This window comes from Mus musculus, chromosome 17 (genome assembly GCF_000001635.26).
Source record: "Mus musculus strain C57BL/6J chromosome 17, GRCm38.p6 C57BL/6J".
Taxonomy (NCBI): domain Eukaryota; kingdom Metazoa; phylum Chordata; class Mammalia; order Rodentia; family Muridae; genus Mus; species Mus musculus.
The window spans coordinates 49,848,590-49,868,283 of record NC_000083.6 but is presented as its reverse complement, the minus strand read 5'-3'; the positions used below and the strand labels follow the sequence as shown (position 1 = coordinate 49,868,283).

At 46.9% G+C, this 19,694-nt stretch overlaps 1 protein-coding gene across 4 annotated transcripts in view; it reads right to left on the bottom strand.

Moving 5' to 3' along the window:
• Kif6 (kinesin family member 6) overlaps positions 1-19,694 on the bottom strand; it is a 294,750-nt gene that overhangs the window by 41,564 nt on the left and 233,492 nt on the right. The gene's annotated exons all lie outside the window — the stretch shown is intronic.

Genomic DNA, 19,694 nt, shown 5'->3' with positions numbered 1-19,694 from the left:
TACTATATACTTATGGGAAGCTAAATACTAAATAGTCAGCCCTGAAAATACACATACAAATAACATTATATGGACTGGGTAGTTAGTATTTATGTATATTACACTTAAGTAAAAGGGGCACAAATTTGAAAGATGGGAGACATACGGGATAATTTTGAGGGATGAATGGGAAGGGAGAAATGATGTAATTATATTAAAATTTAAAGAATAAAAAATTAAGATGGAAATAAAAAGGGGGGGGGGAACCACGCTTTGAAGACCCACATCCCCCCAGGAAAACTCTCTTCCAATGTCAGTGTGCTCGACAATGCACCCCTCCCCCATGCTGCCTCTCAACCTGTCCTTCTCCACCACAGCAGCAAGTGTCCCACAGACCCAGTCTATCTATCTCCAGCTCCCCTGCTTCTCACTGCAATAATGGGCTCCCGAGGTCTGAGGGAAGCAGGTTTTAGCAGGGTAAAAAGAGTAAGGATTTCATACAGGCCCTGGCTAGCTCATGTAAATAAAAAGCGAAGATTGTACCAGGACTGTGAATTCTCTAAAATCCACACACATGCAAATGTGCTCGTAGAATAAGGCACCCCCTAAGGGGGGGGGAAGTGGGCCTTTATAGCATCACATAATGATATGATAAAGGCCGTTGTAAAATGTAATTCCCGATGCTCAGTTTTGCTGAGTTGACTGACGTCCCCCACCATATGGCATTCAGGGTGGGAGAGCCATAGCCCCAAACAAGCTTCCCAAAAATAGCCTTATGGCTGACACCTAATTACACTTGCCAGCAGAGGCATTCTTCAGGCAAAGATAACAGTCTCTCTAATCGGCGGGATCTTGCGGCTCCATGGGTTCTGGCAAAGGAGGAGCTGAGGGGGATTGCAGAATCCGCTCAGCATGAGGCTTGCTGTCGTTACTACAGTGATAAATTTGTGGGTTTTGGCCAGGATTCCTGGATATTTTCCCTGTATAGAGGTAGGAAAGAGATGAGACAGAAACAGAAGAGTCCCGGCCTAGGCAGGAGGCAGCCTGAGAGGGAAGCATTGATCCCAGATTGGGGCAAGACTAGAGGAGCAGGGTCTGGAGGAAAGAGAGGAGAGCCTTCTTCTAGGGACCACTTTGGCAATTGGCAGCTTTTTCTCTACTGACTTACAATGATATGTGCAAGGAATGCCTTCTCCCTTTCCGAGCCAGTCATTGAAGGGGTGGGTGGCAGTGGCGGCAGATGGGGTACTCTAAGCCTGTACCCCCTCACAGAAACACTCTAGAGGTGCGGGGCATTGGAGCACTCACAATCTGATCAGAGCGCATGGAGGGTGAGTTGTAGGCTGTACAGATGGATTCTCTCGGCCGAGCAGTCCCTGGGACAAGTGTTAGCGTCGTTGTGGAGAAAGAAAACTGATTCTGCATCCTGTCACTTAGGAGGCAAGAGTTTTCCATATGCCTCATGCTTGGTTTTGAATGTAAGCAAGCTTGTGATCACTCACTCAGGGGAAGCTGGTCCTGAGGACAGCAGCTCACTTAAGATTCTAGCAGCAAGGCTTTGCAGGCTGCTCCTGGGATGGGCTCCCTTCCCTCCTGCTCCCTCCCTCCCCCCCTCCCTCCCTCCCCCCCTCCCTCCCTCCCCCCCTCCCCCTCCCTCCCTCCCCTCCTCCCTCCCTCCTTCCCTCTCTCCCTCCACTCTTCCTTTCTACTTTTTCTTCCCTGTTCTTTAGAAATAGTTTCTCACTATGTAGCCTTGGCTGGCTGTTCTGGAACTCTCTATGTCGTAGACCAGGTTGGCCTTGAAATCACTGAGATCTGCCTCACTCTGCCTCATGAGTACTAACTAGGACTAAGGTGTGAGCCACTGAGCCCTGTTCCTCCAGGGACTCTGTGATGCTATGCCACACTGAAGATGCTTGCATTGATATCAATCCATACGTAGTCATCACTTATCATTTAGTGCTATGTCTAAAGCGCCAGGTGACAGGGTAGTAGGGCACACTAGGACACCAGCACACTACAGGAGTCAGGGAATTGCTGGTCAACATGGCCTTTCTAAGATGCCAAACATGCCTGACTTTGTTCATGCATGGTGGCTGTTCTCTTAACCTCTTTCTTTCTTTTTTTTTTTTGTTTTTGTTTTTGTTTTTGTTTTGTTTTTTTCGAGACAGGGTTTCTCTATATAGCCCTGGCTGTCCTGGAGCTCACTTTGTAGACCAGGCTGGCCTCGAACTCAGAAATCTGCCTGCCTCTGCCTCCCGAGTGCTGGGATTAAAGGTGTGCGCCACCACGCCCGGCTCTTAACCTCTTTCATCACTACAATGAGGTACCAGGGGCAACTTAACTTTATAAGTCAAAGAAGTTTTTAGTTCATTGTTTTATAGCTGAGGATCCAAATAGGGACATGCAGGATCTGATGAGGGCCCCTCCTTTGTGACGTCACCTCATGGCAGATGGCAGTGGTGGAAGAGACTGGAGAAAGTCATGCTGCCAAACAGGAAGCCAGAAAGAGGCTGGGCTGCTACTGTCCCTTCTTGATAACAGAGCCCCAAACTCTAGCTCCTCTGGCTGCAGACATAGCTCAGCAGGTGACTAAGGTCTGGATCTCTAGAGTCCACTTAAAAAGTTAGACATGGTAGGATATGCCTGTAAACCCCAGCCTTAGAGGTCTCTGAAGTTTATTGGTGAGCCGGCCCAGGTGAGAGACTTCATGTCAAGAAAACAAAACAGGCAAATAGCATAGTGATCAAGGAAAAAGAGCTAACTCCCATTTCAGGCCTTCACACATAGGCGAGTATATGCACTCATACACAAACATATTTACCCCAAAGGAGGATTCCACAGGAACCTTATATCCCACTGCAGTAGCTGTTTTCCTATTTTAGCACATGGCGTGGTTGGATTAAACAAAGCTCTGCATCACTTTGTAGGTAGCGGAGATGAGTTATGTAGTGTAACAGCTCCCTCCACAGTTTAAACATTCCTTCACGCAGGAAGCGCCTCAAACAGGAAGATAACTCAAAATAGCTTCAGGAAGTTCCTAAAACTGACCAGATTCACTAGGCCCCTCCCTGCTCAAGTAAAGGAAGCTGAGCTGCCAAGAAGACTCACAGACAAGCAAATCTACAAGTAAAGACTCTGATAGGAGTCTTTGAGTCATTTCTGCTCCTATAAGTAATCCCTTAAAATCCATTGTTTCATTATATTGAAGTTTGGTGGGATCTGTGCTTTGATCTGTTGTGGGCTTCATATCTGCAGTGAGTAGATGTGTGAGTGTGTGTGTGTGTGTGGTTGTATGTGTATGCAGGTGTGCTTGTGTGTGTGTGTTATGTGTGTATTGAGTCCCTTCAGGAAACGGTTTGCCAGACAAGAGTTCAAATCTCAACTTCTCAGTAGGTGCTTTGCATTTGTAGGTGGGTTTTGATTTTATCATTTGAGAAACGGAGTGGCTATTAATGAAGTGACATGTGTTTGACCATATCTGAAAATGCCTGGTGTGTGGGTACGTTGGGAGTGTACAAATAGGTATATGTAATGCGTCGCCTAATTTTAGATCTCAAGGTTCTTTAATATTTAGCATCAGGGAGTTCCTGAAAGTAACAGGAAGCCTAGTGAATCTGGATAAACAGAGACCACACAGTTTCCACGATGGATGCCCATTAGCTGCGAATGCTAAGTCAATGGTAGAAGTTCTGGAGTGGGAGGGACGATTTAAGAAAGGGTATAACGTACGTAGATACAGAAAAGAGTGGGAGTTTCCAGGAGGGCTTGCGCATATGTGCTACAAAGATAGGTACGGTGCATACAGGGCAGAGGAGGAGGGGCTGGGGGATCCTGCTGATCCTGCAGGCAGGCATTAAATCCAGCCATCCAGATGGTGGTGGGAGTGGTGGGAGGAAAGCGAAAGGGAAGAGAGGGATGCAATGCATTTCTGCAAGAGTGTGGGGTCCCAGATAACCCAGGGGCTCAGGAGCCAGGTAAAAATGCAGTCTTCTGTCTGAGTATACCATAGCTGAGCCTCACAAGCCTCACAAGAACTGGGGCATGGGAAGAATATATCTACCATGTTCCCTGCCTGGAGGGAGGGGCTTGCTCTGCCACAGGAGGTCATGGCTGAGGTTCTGAATCCTTAATGCTGAGGAGGTCAGTTTCTCTGTAATAACACGGAAGATTCTGAGATAACCAGTACATTAGATCCCTCAGAGCTGTTTGTAAACATAATGGGCCTGGAAGAAATTAAATGTGTAATCCTTAGATGGATTTCCAACAAACAGAAATATGCAAATCCTTCGAAGGCTTACAATCAGACAATTCATCCTCTTGCTAACGTAGCTAATGTATAGCTCATCGGGCTTGTTAGTATAATTCTAGAGTCTGTGGAGGCACGGACACCATCTCTGCTCAGTACAGCCATGGTCCAGGAAACACAAAAAGAACAGCAAGAAGGCTTTGCTGGCTAAGCCTCTGAGGCAGGCTTCTGAAGTCTGGAAGCTGAGCAGAAATCTACAATGGTGAACTGAGCCGGAGCCTGGAGCCTGCCAGGCTTCTTGGCTCCAGAAGGAGGAAGGTAACTGGAAGTGTACTGTGCAAAATAGTGGTGAGAGCCAGGCTCACGGGTGAGACTGTGGGCTGAGGTGAGGCTCCTGACAACCAGCCTGGAGTGAGGGGTCTGGGGGTGGGGGGAACACAACATGCCTGAAGCTTTGTTTCGTGGGGAGTGGGGAGGAAGGGAGGAAGGCAGGAAGTGTAGTGTACCAGTTCAGCCTCCCTCATGTTGCTAGACCCAGCTGCTCAGCATCTCTGCAGCAGGAGCGGCCATGTCCAGGTAGCACTGTGAGGAAGTCCTTCTGTTTGTCTCTGTCAGAGCTGGCTTTGGTTGGGGAAGGGGCTAGAGGCCCCATCAGCAGGGAGGAGGGGTCATAAAGAGAATGAGCCAGGGCAGTGAGTTAGGTGTGTTTCAGGAAAAAGAGGAGGGCACAGAAAGGCTGATATAATCTACATGCATAATGTTAGAAAGGAGAGCTAAGTCAATAGTTGAATCATAAGTGGGTTACAAAAGAGAGATGTTTATTTGACAGGCAGGTAGGATTTTATGGAGATGGAAATCCAGAGAGCTGGGCTGTCTCCTTTGAAGGCTTAAAATCAGACAATTCATTCTCAAATAATGTTTGAATAAGCCCATGCCAAAACCTGAGTGTCTCTCCCACTCCGCTCCCTTCTCTCCCTCCCCTCCCCCCCCTCTGCTTACACATCAGGATGTAGCTCTCAGCTACTGCTCCAGTGTCAGCCTGCATACCACCATGCTCCCTGCCATGATGGAAATAGACTAAACCCCTGAAGATGAAAACAGACCCCCCAATTAAATGCTTTCTCTTATAATAGTTATGCTGTTCATGGTGTCTCTTCACAGCAATAGGACAATGTTTAAGGCAATGTGTGCGCGTATGTACGTATGTGTGTGTGTATCTATATATCTATATATCTATATCATATATCTTTTTCATATATCATATATCATATATCTATATCATCTCTCTCTATCTCTATCTCTATCTCTATCTCTATCTCTATCTCTATCTCTATCTCTATCTCTATATCTATCTCTATATCTATCTATATCTATATATATATTTAGGGAATCCCACTTAGCTCTAGCTGGCCTGAAACTTGCTTTGTTGATTAGGCTGCCCCTGAACCTACAGAATTTACCTGTTTCTGTCTCCTGAGTGCTGAGATTAAAGGTATGCGCCATCCCAGTTAGTTTTGTTCCTGTGTATTTTTACCCCCACGCCTCATGCCTCTTTCTTTTCTTACTCTTTTCTTCTCTCAGCAGGTGACCATTCTAACAGGCTTGATGTAAACCCATTTATTATCTGCACCCTTACAATTTGTTTCAAAGTTTTCTGTGTAATTTTCAAACTATGGAAGTAATGTCTGTTAAGCCCAGCTACTTGGTAGACTGAGGCAGGAGGCTGGCAAGATCAAGGCCAGCTTGGGCAAGTTAGTGAGCCCATGTCTCAAAATAAAACGTTACATTGAAAACAAAGATGGCTGGGTTATGTCCCTAGCATTCCTTCTCCCCCATAACATAGGCAGATAGATGGACAGATGGATGGACAGAAGATGGCCAGATGGGTGTGTGCGCGCGCACGCGTGCACGCGCGCGTGCACACACACACACACACACACACACACACACACAGAGTTAGGCTTCTTATATTTGCCCATACACCTCTGTGTGCACCTAGTTCTCAGTTTCTAGCTGCTCTAAGCAGCCCTGGTGCATTGCTCAGCACTATACATTGTGTCCTTACATCTAAACAACTGGGTTGTCCCTAGTTCCCACCCCATCAACATGATCAGACCTCTGGCAGGAAGTAGAATGCGTGCCGGGAGTTTCTGCTCAGCCTTGGCCTTCTGGGTCTAGTGTGGGTCCTGCCAGACTGTCGACACTCCCAAGACAGAGGCTTTAGGCTGTGTTGAGGCTCCTCAAGGACATTGACGAGGGCATGCAATCTCACTGAAGGTCATAAAAGCCAGAAACTGGAAAAGGCTTGGGGGCCAATGACTGAAGAATGAATGGTAAAATGTGGTATGCTTACACAATGCAATACTATTCAGCTGTTAAGAAATATGGAAGTAAGAACTTTGCAGGTCAATAGACAGAACTAGAAATAGTTATCCTGAGCGCTGTATCCCCGGCTCTGAAAGGAAAACATTTGCATGTTTTATTTTATGTGTAGCTGTTAGCATTTGTGCATTAGATGTCTGTGTTTTGTTTAGGATATTCACAGTGGTTAGGCAGCTTGTCAGGTACCCAGGGAAATCTCCCAAGGAAGGGAAAATAAAAAATAAAGAAGAAGGCAGAGTGAGAGGATTTATCAGGAGCAGAAGAGGGTGTGATAGAAGAGGGGATATAGGGAGGAGCAACTAATACCACAAGCCTCTGGAAAAGCCACGTAGAAACCACTCCTGCAGAAGCTTCTTATAATATACACACATAGAAAAGGAGTTTCAATGAAGTCATCATGTAATGTGGAAACAATACCCCCAAGCAGACACCATATATCACCAAATAAAACCCCCAGTGTCAGGAACAGGTTACATCATTTTGAGTTGTTGGCCAGAGAGGCCCTATAAACTCCCAAACATTACAGATTGTTGACCATGGTATTGGTTGTGCTGCACTTGACTGCAAGACCTTATTGCTGAGGCCACTGCATACCTGAATCATAGAACATAGAGAGACCAAGCTGGTGCCGAGCTGCCTCTCCCTACTGACTAGTGTTCATAGAGTTGGAACGGGCTATGCATGAAGCCAGAGGACAAGAGCAATCATCACCGTTACCTGTGGTGAAAGCCCAGCACAGACTGTCCTCAGAAGGCCATATGTTAGCATGCTCCTTTCTTGTTGAAAGGAATGATGTGCGGAGGCCATCCTAGCCGTTAAGTGACCCTGGGGACAGCATCATTGGCTTAGACACCAGGCAGATTGCTAGCTGCAACCTGGGGCGGGGTCAATGCACCTTTGCTTTCTCAACAGAAGAATGGGGACAACAGTATGGAAGACTGAATGGGGGCCTGTGTGTAAGACGCTTAAAACTGGGGAGACTGGGGCCTGGCATGCTAAGAACCATGTGAGCATCCAAGCTGAGATGGTTGGCAAGGAGGAAAGATGTGGGCGGAAGAGACAGTGCTGGCAGGCAAGACTGGGGATTTTGCGTCTGATCATGAAAGATTGTGTTTGTGTGCGTGTGTGTGTGTGTGTGTGTGTGTGTGTGTGTGTGTGTGTGTGTCACAAGCATCTGGAACTCCAGTTCCAGGGGATCTGACTGATGCTCACTGCTAGCCTGGCAGGACACTGGTCATGCATGTATGTGACGGTGCACATACGAGAACATACTCATGCACATTGTACATGTTGCAGCTCAGAGGAGAAAGGTCTCCTGGTAACCGGGAGCAAGGAATACCACAAAGTCACACTGCACAACAAACCTCGTACCAGAGATTTGTTGGGAGAGATATGAGAGGGTGGCTGCCTCTGCTCAGAAACTCAGCAGAGGCAAGCTTTATATAAGGTTTCTAGTGGGTGGAGTTTTCCAGGGTAGGGATTGGTGGGATTTAATAGAACATCCAGGGATTGGTGGATTTCGGTGAGTTTACAACTCAGAACCTTTTACCCCACACACATAAACTAAACTTTCATTTTTAAAGAAGTGAATATGTATACAGAGTCTTCTGCTTTGTTAAATTATAGCAAAATCTCTCTCTCTGTGTCTCTCTTTTCTCTGTCTCTGTCTCTGTCTCTGTCTGTCTCTCTCTGTCTCTCTGTCTGTCTCTGTCTGTCTCTGTCTGTCTCTGTCTCTCTCTGTCTCTCTGTCTGTCTCTGTCTCTCTCTGTCTGTCTCTGTCTCTGTCTCTCTCTGTCTCTCTTTTCTCTGTCTCTGTCTGTCTGTCTGTCTGTCTGTCTGTCTGTCTCTCTCTCTCTCTCTCTCTCTCTCTCTCTCTCTCTCTCTGTGTGTGTGTGTGTGTGTGTGTGTGTGTGTTCACGAGCGTGCTGGCATCTAGATCTAGAGAGGTCAGACGTTTCAGATCTCTTGGAGCTGGAGTTAGAGGTGTCGTGAGCCACCTCAGGTGAGTGCTGGGAACTGAACTCTGGCTTCTGTGAGAGCATCACTGGTCTTCTCTCCAGCCTCAAGGCAAACATCTTGAACCTACTCATTCCAAAATGACATTCCCATTCTCCAGAGCTCGGCCGCTCTGTCCTGTCACTTAGTAAACTAAATATCATCAGTGATAAAGTCATGCATTCACAGCCCATTCTGACGTCACCAGACAACATCCAGGCTCCTGAGACATCTCCTTTCTTATCATCTGAACGATGCACAGTGAACACATTTTGGGGAGTGTTCTCAGTTATTTTGTAAAAGAGACCCAGTAAATACTATGGCTGGGAGACTCAGTTTCTTTCTATGGGGTGTTCATTGTGGCTAGCCACGTAGTCACCAGAATCACACAGGACTGGCACGTGCGTGTGCTTTTGGCTTTGGTATATGCTCGATTAGGCTAAGCTGCTTTCTGATGTCACCAGTCCATTCTGAGTGAATATTCCATACACACAGTCAGAGGATTGAGTAAATAGGTGCGTTTGTTTAAAGCTTGAGCAGGCATAGAGTGGGCAAGAGAAGCATGGGCTCTCTATTCAAAATGAACTGGTCAATACCATCAGACTGAGAGGCCCAGCACTTGGATTGTATTTGTGTCCCTCACCCACTAAAAGATGTCACAGTAGATGCTGGGACAACCTCACTTCAACTAAGGAGAGGAACAGCCAGCTTCCTGGGTCTACCCTAGTAGGGGCACAAATAGAGTTTACCATAGTCTTCCTCTGGATGTCAGGGTGCTGTCTGGGCCAAGGACAAGGCCTGGGTGGTAGCTTCTGATATCTTGTCATATAACCTTGAGGGTAGAACAGGGCACACTCACTGGGACCTGGGAACATCTACAGTTCATCAACTCGAGCGTAAGTGGGGTAGCTACTTGTTGCTAGTGTCCCTCTGTTCACACTGAAAGTTCCTCACTAACTAGAGGCAGGAGGCAGCGTTCATTTGAGCAGATGGGTCTAAAATCAGCCCTAAGCACTCACATGTGGGTTTTGCAAATGTATATAGTTTTTAAAACATAGATTAGGATATGGAAACTGTCAGTTTAAAATTGTTTATATATGTATATGTATATATATATGTATGTGTGTATATGTATATGTGTGTATATATATGTATATATGTGTGTATATATATATATATATATATATATATATATATATATATATATATCACTCTTCTACTGTAAATGAAGACTTGATTTTATTTATTTTATATCAACTAGTGCTTACAAAAAGCCAGAAGGAAGAAACTCACCCTGGTTCAGGTCAGCAAGGCTCTGTGAACCAATTAGCTCATCAGAAGCAAGTGCCTGTAGGAATTTTTCTCCCTATGCAGAAGCTGGACAGCATGACACACTTGGAAGCACAAAACAAAATAGAAATGGGATCAATTTCCAGGTCTGAAAATCTCTTGGAGAGCTAGAGAGTTGGCTCAGCAGTTAAGAGTACTTGTTCTTGCTGAGGATCTGTGTTCAGTTCTCAGCAGGCACATGAGGGCTCACAATTGTCTGCGATTTCAGTTCCAGGGCATCTGATGCTCTCTTCTGGCCTGTGGGCATGGCATGCATTCAATGCACACATACACATGCAGGCAAAACACTAAGATAGATAGATAGGTAGGTAGGTAGGTAGGTAGGTAGGTAGGTAGGTAGGTAGATAGATAGATAGATAGATAGATAGATAGAAAGATAGGTAGATGGATGGATGGATGTTTGTTTGTTTGTAAAAGACAGTAGAGTGCTTGAGCAATGTTTATAAATTCCTTCTGAGTTCAATCCCCAGTAGCAGGAGATGTAAATGAGTCGCCTGCTTCTTGGTGCATGGATCAGTTGCTCCTTTCTGAAGCCAGAGTCTATACACTTAGCAGCCCTTGGCTCTGCGTCTGCAGTTGCTTATCATGAGGTTCAGATGTGTGAGTGCAACCTGGGCCAGTAATTCATGCAAGCCAAAGCGGGGTGAGCACAAGGGTAGGAGGAGCTAGTGGGAAGCTGGGGAATCATGGCGGAGATATAAAGCAGAGAAGGTCTTCAGAGACAGCCGGGCAGTGAAGACCCAGAGAACTAGAGGCAGTGCTGGGCCTAGAATGGATGATGGAAGGAACACGGGCTTTGGGGACAGTCTAATTAGAGCTGGCCACAGACTTTTAGGTAACTTGGGTTACTTGACATCCTTGGGTCACTTTAATACCTTTGAGTTTCTTCATTAAGACAAGGTGCTAAGAGGCTGAGGAGACAATGCGTGAAACATTGTTAGGGTGCTTTTGTGTGAGTATATATATATATGCTGGGGATGGAACCTGGGCTACACACATGCGAGGCCAGCACTCTACCGCTGAGCCACACCCTCAGCCCTGTTACTAATCATTCTTTAGTATTCTGGCTCTAATATCAATTTTAGTGAATGTGAAGCATATCTCCTTCAAGCATGTGGACCTCCAGAGCCCACGCAAACAAACAAATGAATCACGGCGTATGCTGATACTCCCAGTTCGAGGAAGATGTATCCGGACAGCAGCATCCCTGAGCATCCCTAGCCAGCCAGCCTAGCTGACGTGGTGAGAGTTATGCCAATGAGATATGCTATCTTTAAAAAAACAGGTGTGTGGCACCTGATATATGACCACTGAGACTGCCCACCCTCCGCACACATGCACCTGAACATATAGGTTCATTGAGTGCAAGCATGTGCAAGTCCCCTGCTCCCCAACACTGATTTGTCAAGGTTGTTGCAGAATCGAAAAAAAAGCAAACAGCGTATTCCATCCTGTCTCGAATGTTTTTTATGTGTGTGGTAAGAGGCAGTCATGGTAATGGCAGCAACAGAAAGGGGGAGAGGTTCAGTTGTCTGAGGGTGCGATTCTGTTACAATAGATGTGACCTTTGAGTCTCCCCCTGTTCTTGTTGATGGAGACAGCTCTCAGGCCTTCAGGAACAGGATGTCTTGGGCCCCACAGGCTTCCCTGAAATGCCTCCATCCCCTGGGGAGGACACACTCATTATAGCCTCACAGTGGTCCAAATCAGAGGTACCCATTCAACTCCCATTCCCCATCCTCTCTGCCTTCCGATGACTTATCCTACAGCTCTCCATCACTTTCATTAGTAATGGGGTCTTTTCACAGTCCTTTATAGTCAGATATGATTGATTTCCATAATTGGAAGCAAATGGCTTTTTAATAAGCTTGCTTGAAATGCTGGTGGTTAATGGTCCCATTTCCGGAGCCTGTGATGATTCTGACCCTCATCCCATTACTTTCTTTCAGAAAACAGACTTAGCTGCTTTTTGTCTAAAGGTTTTCAAAGGGGAGAGGAAGGGAGGGGAGGCTGAGATGGACCTTGCTGCCTTACTGCAGGAGCCAGGCTTCCAGGAAGTGGTGTTCTCTGTCTCTCAACACCAATTCTGCCAGCATGCAATTCTAGCCCAATCTTTCTCTTGAGTCTCTTTTCTCTTGAGTCAGCTGAGTCCTACCTGCTCACTTGCAAGACAGTAAAGAAACAGGAAGTTGGAACTAAGGGGCAATGCAGACACAGAACCAGGGAGGGGTGGCAGAGGAGGGGGTTGGGATGTGGTGTCTATAGTGCGGCTGTGAGAAGAGGGGGAGGTTGGAAGCACACAGCCCAGAGATTCTGCATCCTCGCCCAGCCCATCCACCGTGCAGGAATGTGTAAGAGGGAGGGAGGGACACCACACAGGCTTGAGTCCTGCATCTGCAAGGGCTGACAATAGGAGGACAGCGCCTGCTGAACTAGGAAGAAAAGCAGGAGCAGTGAAGAGACAGCCATGGCACAGGAGGACAGTGCTCATTTATGAGCTCCTGTTGAGACTTCAGGGGAGATGGAACCTGAAAACCTCACCACACCCTAGAAATGATGAAAGCATGGGTCACATGACAGACGCAGGCCAGGCGAATTGGTGGTACTTAAAATACTGTTCAACTCTCTGTGTGTGTGTGTGTGTGTGTGTGTGTGTGTGTGTGTGTGTGTGCACTTGTCTATGCTGGGGATGGAACCTAGGGCCTCATGCATGCTAGGCAGTTACCATGGAGCCTCATTTTCGGCCTCATTCATATAGTTATTTACTTTACGGGCTTACTGCTTTCTCCCTGTGAATCTGCAAACATAGTGGGCATTTTCTTAGACTTCTTCGCAGACCCAATCTTGTCTTTCATATACACAATCGTTCCTCAGTAATGAGTTTTTATAACACAGGGAGGTACTGCTCCTTCTCGGCTACGGACAGGTGGACTTCTGCACTTAGGATGTGGAGCCAGGCGTTGTGACACCTGCCTGCAAGCCCAGTACTTGGGGAAGCTGAGCAAGGGCTGTGAAATTCTCCATTTCAGACTTCACACTAATGGCCATGCGGTGAGACTCCGTCTCTGAATGGATGGATGAATGAATGAATGAGGGAACTAGGAGACCTGGGTGTCATTCCCAGGGCCCAGAACCTGTTTGCAGTTCTCACAGTAGCAGACACGGGCTTTACTTGTGGACTCCATTTATCCCCAGCTGCCGGGAGGCAGGCATTCTGGGAAGAGGCCTGTTCCAGTGGTCTAACAGGCTCTCCGGGAGACCAGGATCACTGATCTTGGGAGGACTGTAATCTCCAGGCTCAGCTTTCTTCAGGGGAATCTGGATATTTTCTCTGAGGCAAACACAGCCTTACTTGAGATAACAATTTTAGTAAACCTTTTGAAGCTTGCACATATACAGTAAATACCCACCATGGTTTCTGGGGAAGAGTCTAAGAAGGAACTATCTCAAGCATAGGTGCTTTGTGGCAAGACTTATACGTTTGGCTCTGAATTCCGAGTTCTGAAACACAGACTATAGCCAGGCAAGTAAGAGGTTCTCCTCACCCCTAACCTTAACCCTAAGTAGCTATGTGTGCACTCAAGGTTGACGGTGAATTTGATGTGTCAACTTGGCTGGAGGTCGGTACCTAAATGCTTCATCCAACTTGTCTGTATTCTATTGAAATCAACAGACTTTGGGACTGGAGAGATGGCTTGGCAGGGATAACACCTGCTGTGCAAACATGAGGACTTGAATTTGGAGCTCCAGAATGTGTGTAAAAGCTATATGTGGCAGCATGTGTTTGTAAGTCCGGCATTAAAGGGGTGTGTGGAGGCAGAAGAGTCCCCAGAGCTTACTGGTTAGCCAACCTGGCTAAATCCATGAATTCTCGGTACAGTGTAAGCCATGTCCAAAAAAATCGAGAAAGACACCCAACATAGACCTCTGGTCTCCACATGAACATTCATTCATGTGCACACACACACACATATGCACACACAAATATGTGCACATATCATAACACAGAGACAAGTAAGCAGATGCACACAGATAGCCAGTCATGTACACATCACACACACACACACACACACACACACACACACACACACCACACATATACATACACCACACATACACACACACACACACACACCACACATATACATACACCACACACACACACACACACACACACACACACACACACACACACACACACACACACCACACACACACACATACACACACACCACACACATCAGACTTGGAATAAAGCTGATTACTTTCTTTAACTGGCAGTGGTCCTCACCTGATCAGTTGTCAGTTAACGACTTTAAAAAAAGAATGAGAAAATAGACCAAAATGCCCCAAAGGAGAAAAAATTCTGACTCTAGGCCGCCTCTGGACATGAACCGAACTCTGACACCTTTCTGGCCCTCCAGCCTGCAGGCCTGCCCTGCAGAAGTGAATTTTGCAGCCCCTACGATTTTGCAACCTCCTCTTTTAACCCTCTCCTTGTGTCCAGACATCCTCTTGCCTCTTGTTTCTCTGGAGAACATTTTATTATTGTTATTATTTTTACATCCTGACTCCAGTTTCCCTCCCTCCTCTCCTCCAGGCCCCCATCCTAGGTCAGGCTTCTCATGGATATCAACCAAACATGGTATATCAAGTTGCTGTAAGACTAGGCATATCCCTTTGTATTAAGGCTGGACAAGGCAACCCAGTAGGAGGAAAAAGGGTCCCAAAATCTTTCGAAAGAGTCAGAGACAGTCCCCATTCCCTTTGTTAGGAGTCCAAGGAGAGCAAGCTACACAACAGTAACATACACACAGAGGGCCTGTGTTAGTTTAGGCAGGCTCCCTGGTTGTCGTTTCAGTCTCTCTGTGAACCTTTATGAGACTCTTCCATGAGAGGGAGCCCACTCCTGACACCGCCTGGAGTGTCAGGTCACAGAGGCTGGATGCTCAGAGACTTAGGATAGAACCAAACATGACTGGCAAAAAAAATGTCAGTGAAATGATGCCTAATGATACTCTGCTATACTCATAGATTGGTGTCTAATCCGATGGTCATCTATCATCCGATGGAAACAGATGCAGAGACCCACAGGCAAACATTAGGCGGAGCTCAGGGAATCCTGTGGAAGAGGGGAGGGAGGATTGTGGGGGCCACAGGGCTCAAGGAGCCACAAGAAACCCTACAGAATCCAGAGAGCATTTTAATGCAGAGGCCTGCTCCTGTCAGTGCAGTTGCTTCAGCATCTGGGGAAAGGATGCTGGGATGCTGGGTGGGACTTACAGCCCGATCTTGGTCTCACTTTGCATTGGAGTGAAGGCAGTCACAACAATAGGCGAACTTAATGAGATGCCACGAGAAACAGTGACTTCTGCTGGCAACTGCACTCTGTTAACAAACTTTCTGAATAGGCCATAGATGGTTTTGCTTTTTTTTTTTCTTTAAAGGCAGGCCTTGGCTACTCTGGAACTTTCTACAACGACCAGGCTAGCTTTAAGGCACAGGGATCCATCTGTTTCTACCTCTGAGGGCTAGGATTTAAGTCCTATACCACCCTGCCTGGCCGAGTCCATAGTTTTGGAAAATGACTTATGCACCTTCTTGCCAGGGTTAGCGGTCCAGTATCAAGGAGAGAGTGGATATGTCAATAGATGCCTGGGCCCTCACTCCTGTGTGACACGAATCCATCTGGGGTCAGTTAGTGCCCCAAGGGCAGGGCAATGATGGCAGCTCTCCGTGAGCCCCACGCCACTCTCTGGGAGCCTTCTCACAGTTTTTGAGAAATCTGCTAGGCCTCATGAGATGTGGTGGCCAGGGACATTTAGGTTCTTAATCTTTGTAGTGGCTACCAGCAATGCCATCCCCAGAAGCCACTGTACCCAGCAGGTGGCAGCCCTTGCTGCATGGAAGTAGATACAGGAAGTCAGCGAGGGAAAGATTCCAGGCACAAACCCCAGGCTATTTTAGAGGACAGTCCTTTCGGGGACCAGCTGGGGACTTATTTTGAGATGAGTGAACTAATTTCCAGGGGCAAAGCCAGTAGGACTTTGGCCATGGTCTTTTGGGAATAAAAGGAAGGCCAGTTCTGGCTGCTGTGGACTGGCAAGGTCTGAGACATGTGGGAGTCATTGGGAGAAATTTCCTTCAGAGCTGTCACCTCTCCAGGAACAAGAACAGGGTGGCTTCCTGGGGCAAGAAGACCCTGCAAACTGGGAAGGGCACGGCATTCTCTCAAACACAGTTGAGATGATTATATTCCCAACTCGGGCCAAGCCTAACTCACAAAATGCTGAAGAAATGAAATCCTGTTAAATGTGTTCTTTTTCACCCTCCTTAAAAAATATCAAGAGCTAATGTTTTGCAGACAGCTCTCTACTGGCCACGCTGGCCAGGCCTCGTGGGGTCCAAAACCAACACACCTGATCCAGATTTGGTCCACAGCGTTAGGAGGCCAGGGAAGTGGCCAAAGAATTAACAGAGGAATCTCAGGATTGTTCCTTATCCCAGGGGGCATCCAGGGCTTCAACCTGAAATTGTTCTTGATTAGGAGTTGTGTGTAGTGAGGGATGGGTAGTGGGTTGTGCTGAGGGGAGAGAGATGGGGCAGGGAGAGACAGAGAGAAGAGAGACGGAGAGACACAGAGAGTCAGAGACACAGAAAGAGACAGAGACACAGAGAGACAGAGAGAGATGAGAGAAGGGAAAAGCTCACGGTCATCCCAGCCTCTTCTCTAGGGTTTAGAGTGTCCCTGGAGACAGACTGTCTGCTTTCTTCATGAATATTCAGAACCCTTCTCTTCATACCTGTGGGCATCAATGAGGAACATGATGACCTATTTCTAGTGAGAATGTTGTGTTGGGCCCTAGGATGATGCTTGTTGGATAGAATATGCTTGATGTAATGGCTCTCTGTACCACAGGAATGACTGGAATCTGCTTTTGATGGGCCATCAGATAAACGCTAATGGTCCTTTGTGGGGTGTTATTCTAACAATGTGGAGGAAGGGTGTCTTGTGGAATTGTTATTTGCCAGCTGGCTCTCCGGAAACCACCAACTACGCTGATATAAGGGGCAGGTGATGTGTGAGCTACAGCAGCTCAGATGACAGAATGGAGTATCTGGGTAGCAAGCAGGACCCTCATTCCTAACAGTGTCAAGCTACTGAGGACACTCTCACAGGGACCTGTTTGTGACTTCTCGGCTTACTTTAGTTCAGGTTCAGGCTGACACCTCTATATGGTTCTTCTTTCACTTTTGCATATCTAAGTAGTGATGGGGTGTGGAGAACAGCTATTCAGTTAATGTTAGTTTGCTTTCTTCCAGAAACAGATGTGGGTGATTCATTTGGAACACAGCTCCAGAAAACATGGATAAAGAGTATGGGCTACTGAAGCAGGGTAGATAGGCAGCCAATGAAGAGGGCAGCAGCAAGCCACCATCCTCATGGACAACTAGAGTTTCATTCCACCGGTGACAAACTTTACAGCTGTCACCCAGAAGAGGAGAACAGGAATGCATACACACCCACTTCTGGGCATCCTTGGTTGAGGAACCAGCACCAGCCTGCTCTATGTACTTCTCTTGGGAAGGCCAGCATATGCTCTGAGAGCATGGCAGTCACTGGCAGATGACACCATGCCAGTGAGTATACCTATTCCACTAAAGGGGCATGGATGGCTTTGTTTCAAGCTTCACCACAGTTCATATAGTCTCCTACAAAAGAGCGAACTCTCGGCCTGAAGTTAGTGAAGAGAGAAGCAGAGGAAACCAAATATTTTAGACAGTCTTGCCTAATTTCTTAGGGGCCTGGCTGGCGTGTTAGGAGTCTGGTTTGCTTTTAGCTTGGCAGTTGGCAGCCCCAAATTCTGTACTGACTGACCAAAATCTTTTTTTTTAATTGAATATCTTTCATTTATTCTTTGACAATTTCATATACACAAATAATGTACCTTGATCACATCCACTGTGGTGGTTTGAATATGCTTGGCCCATGGGAAGTGCTACTATATTAGAAGGTATGGCTTTGCTGGAGGAAGTGTGTCACCGTGTAGGCGGGTTTTGAGAGTTCCTATTGTGGAAGCTCTGCCCAGTGTGGAAGAGTCAGTCTTCTCCTGGCTGCCTTCAGATTCAAGATGCAGAACTCTCAGCTCCTTCGTCAGCATCATGTCTGCCTGCATGCTGCCATGCTTCCTGCCACAATGATAATGGACTGAACCTCTGGACCTATAAGCCAGCCCCAATTAAACGTTGTCCTTTATAAGAGATGCCTTGGTCATGGTGTCTGTTCACAGCAATGGAAGACCTAATAAAGATATCCACCCCCCAACTCACTTACAATATGTGCCCCTTACCCCTTCATTCTCCTCGCTCCCCAGCCCACTGAGTCCAACTAGGGCTGTCTTCTGGAACGTTGAATGATCCTGCTGGCCTCATCTTGCACAAATACCGTAACTGCAGTGGACTTTTGTCTTAGTTAGGGTTTTACTGCTGTGAACAGACACCATGACCAAGGCAAGTCTTACAAAAACAACATTTAATTGAGGCTGGCTTACAGGTTCAGAGGTTCAGTCCATTATCATCAAGATGGGAGTATGGCAGTATCCAGGCAGGCAGGTATGGCACAAGCAGAGCTGAGAGTTCTACATCTTCATCCAAAGGCTGCTATTGGAAGACTGACTTCCAGGCACCTAGGGTGAGAGTATTAAGCCCATACCCACAGTGACACACCTACTCCAACCAGGTCACACCTATTCCAACAAGGCTACACCTCCAAATGGTGCCACTCCCAGGTGCAAGAATATACAAACCATCACAACTCCTGAATTCATAAACACAGGCTGAGATGATGCTGAGTTCTAAGTCTAGAAAACCTCCTGAGAAGTGACAGGCCAAGGCAGTCTCGCCAAGGGTCTGTATGTCTCAACGAACCTCAGGCTCCTCAGTGGTTCTCAATCTTCCTAATGCTGTGGCCCTTTGGTACGGTGCCACATCTTGTGGTGACCCCCAACCATAAAACTGCTTGTGTTGCTACTTCATAACTGAAATTTTACTAATGTTACATAATGTAAATAGCTGACATGTGACTCCTGTGGAAAAAAAAAGTCATCTGATCCCACAAAGGGGACTTGACTCATAGGTGGATGCTCTTAACCACTGAGCCACCTCGCCAGCTCTCCTCTGTTCCTGCTGTTGTTCTAGATCTCTCACTGGACTGAAGTGAAGCTGGACCCGTCACACTCTTCTCTTGAAGGTGTTGATTATTTTGCAGCCTTCAAGCACGGACCTCAGCTTACGCTAGGTGGCTGGTACAGGTAATTGAGATACTTTATGACTTGGGGTCCCTTGTCTGTGGCTATGCACCATATCCACTTCTGTACCTGCTCCTTCGTTATTTGCATTTGTCATCCGGGTCTCAGGAAGTGAGTGTTCAGGCACAACAATGCTTGCTGAGTGGTTACCACTGTGTTCCAGTGACCTGGAAAACTGTTTCCCAGAGCCTGGCCTCATCTTGTCCTGTCTTTATAAGCCATTTAACAAAACACAACACAAGAGTTACTCAAGGGGGTGGGTGAGATGGCTCCATGGGTAAGGGTACCTGCTACTGAGCTTGGCCTCTCAAGTTTGATTATGGGAGGCACAAGGTAAAAGGAGAGAACTGAATCTTACCAAATTGTCCTCTGGCATTCACATGTGTGTGAGCTGTGGCAGACACTCATTAGCACACAACAGATAGATAGAT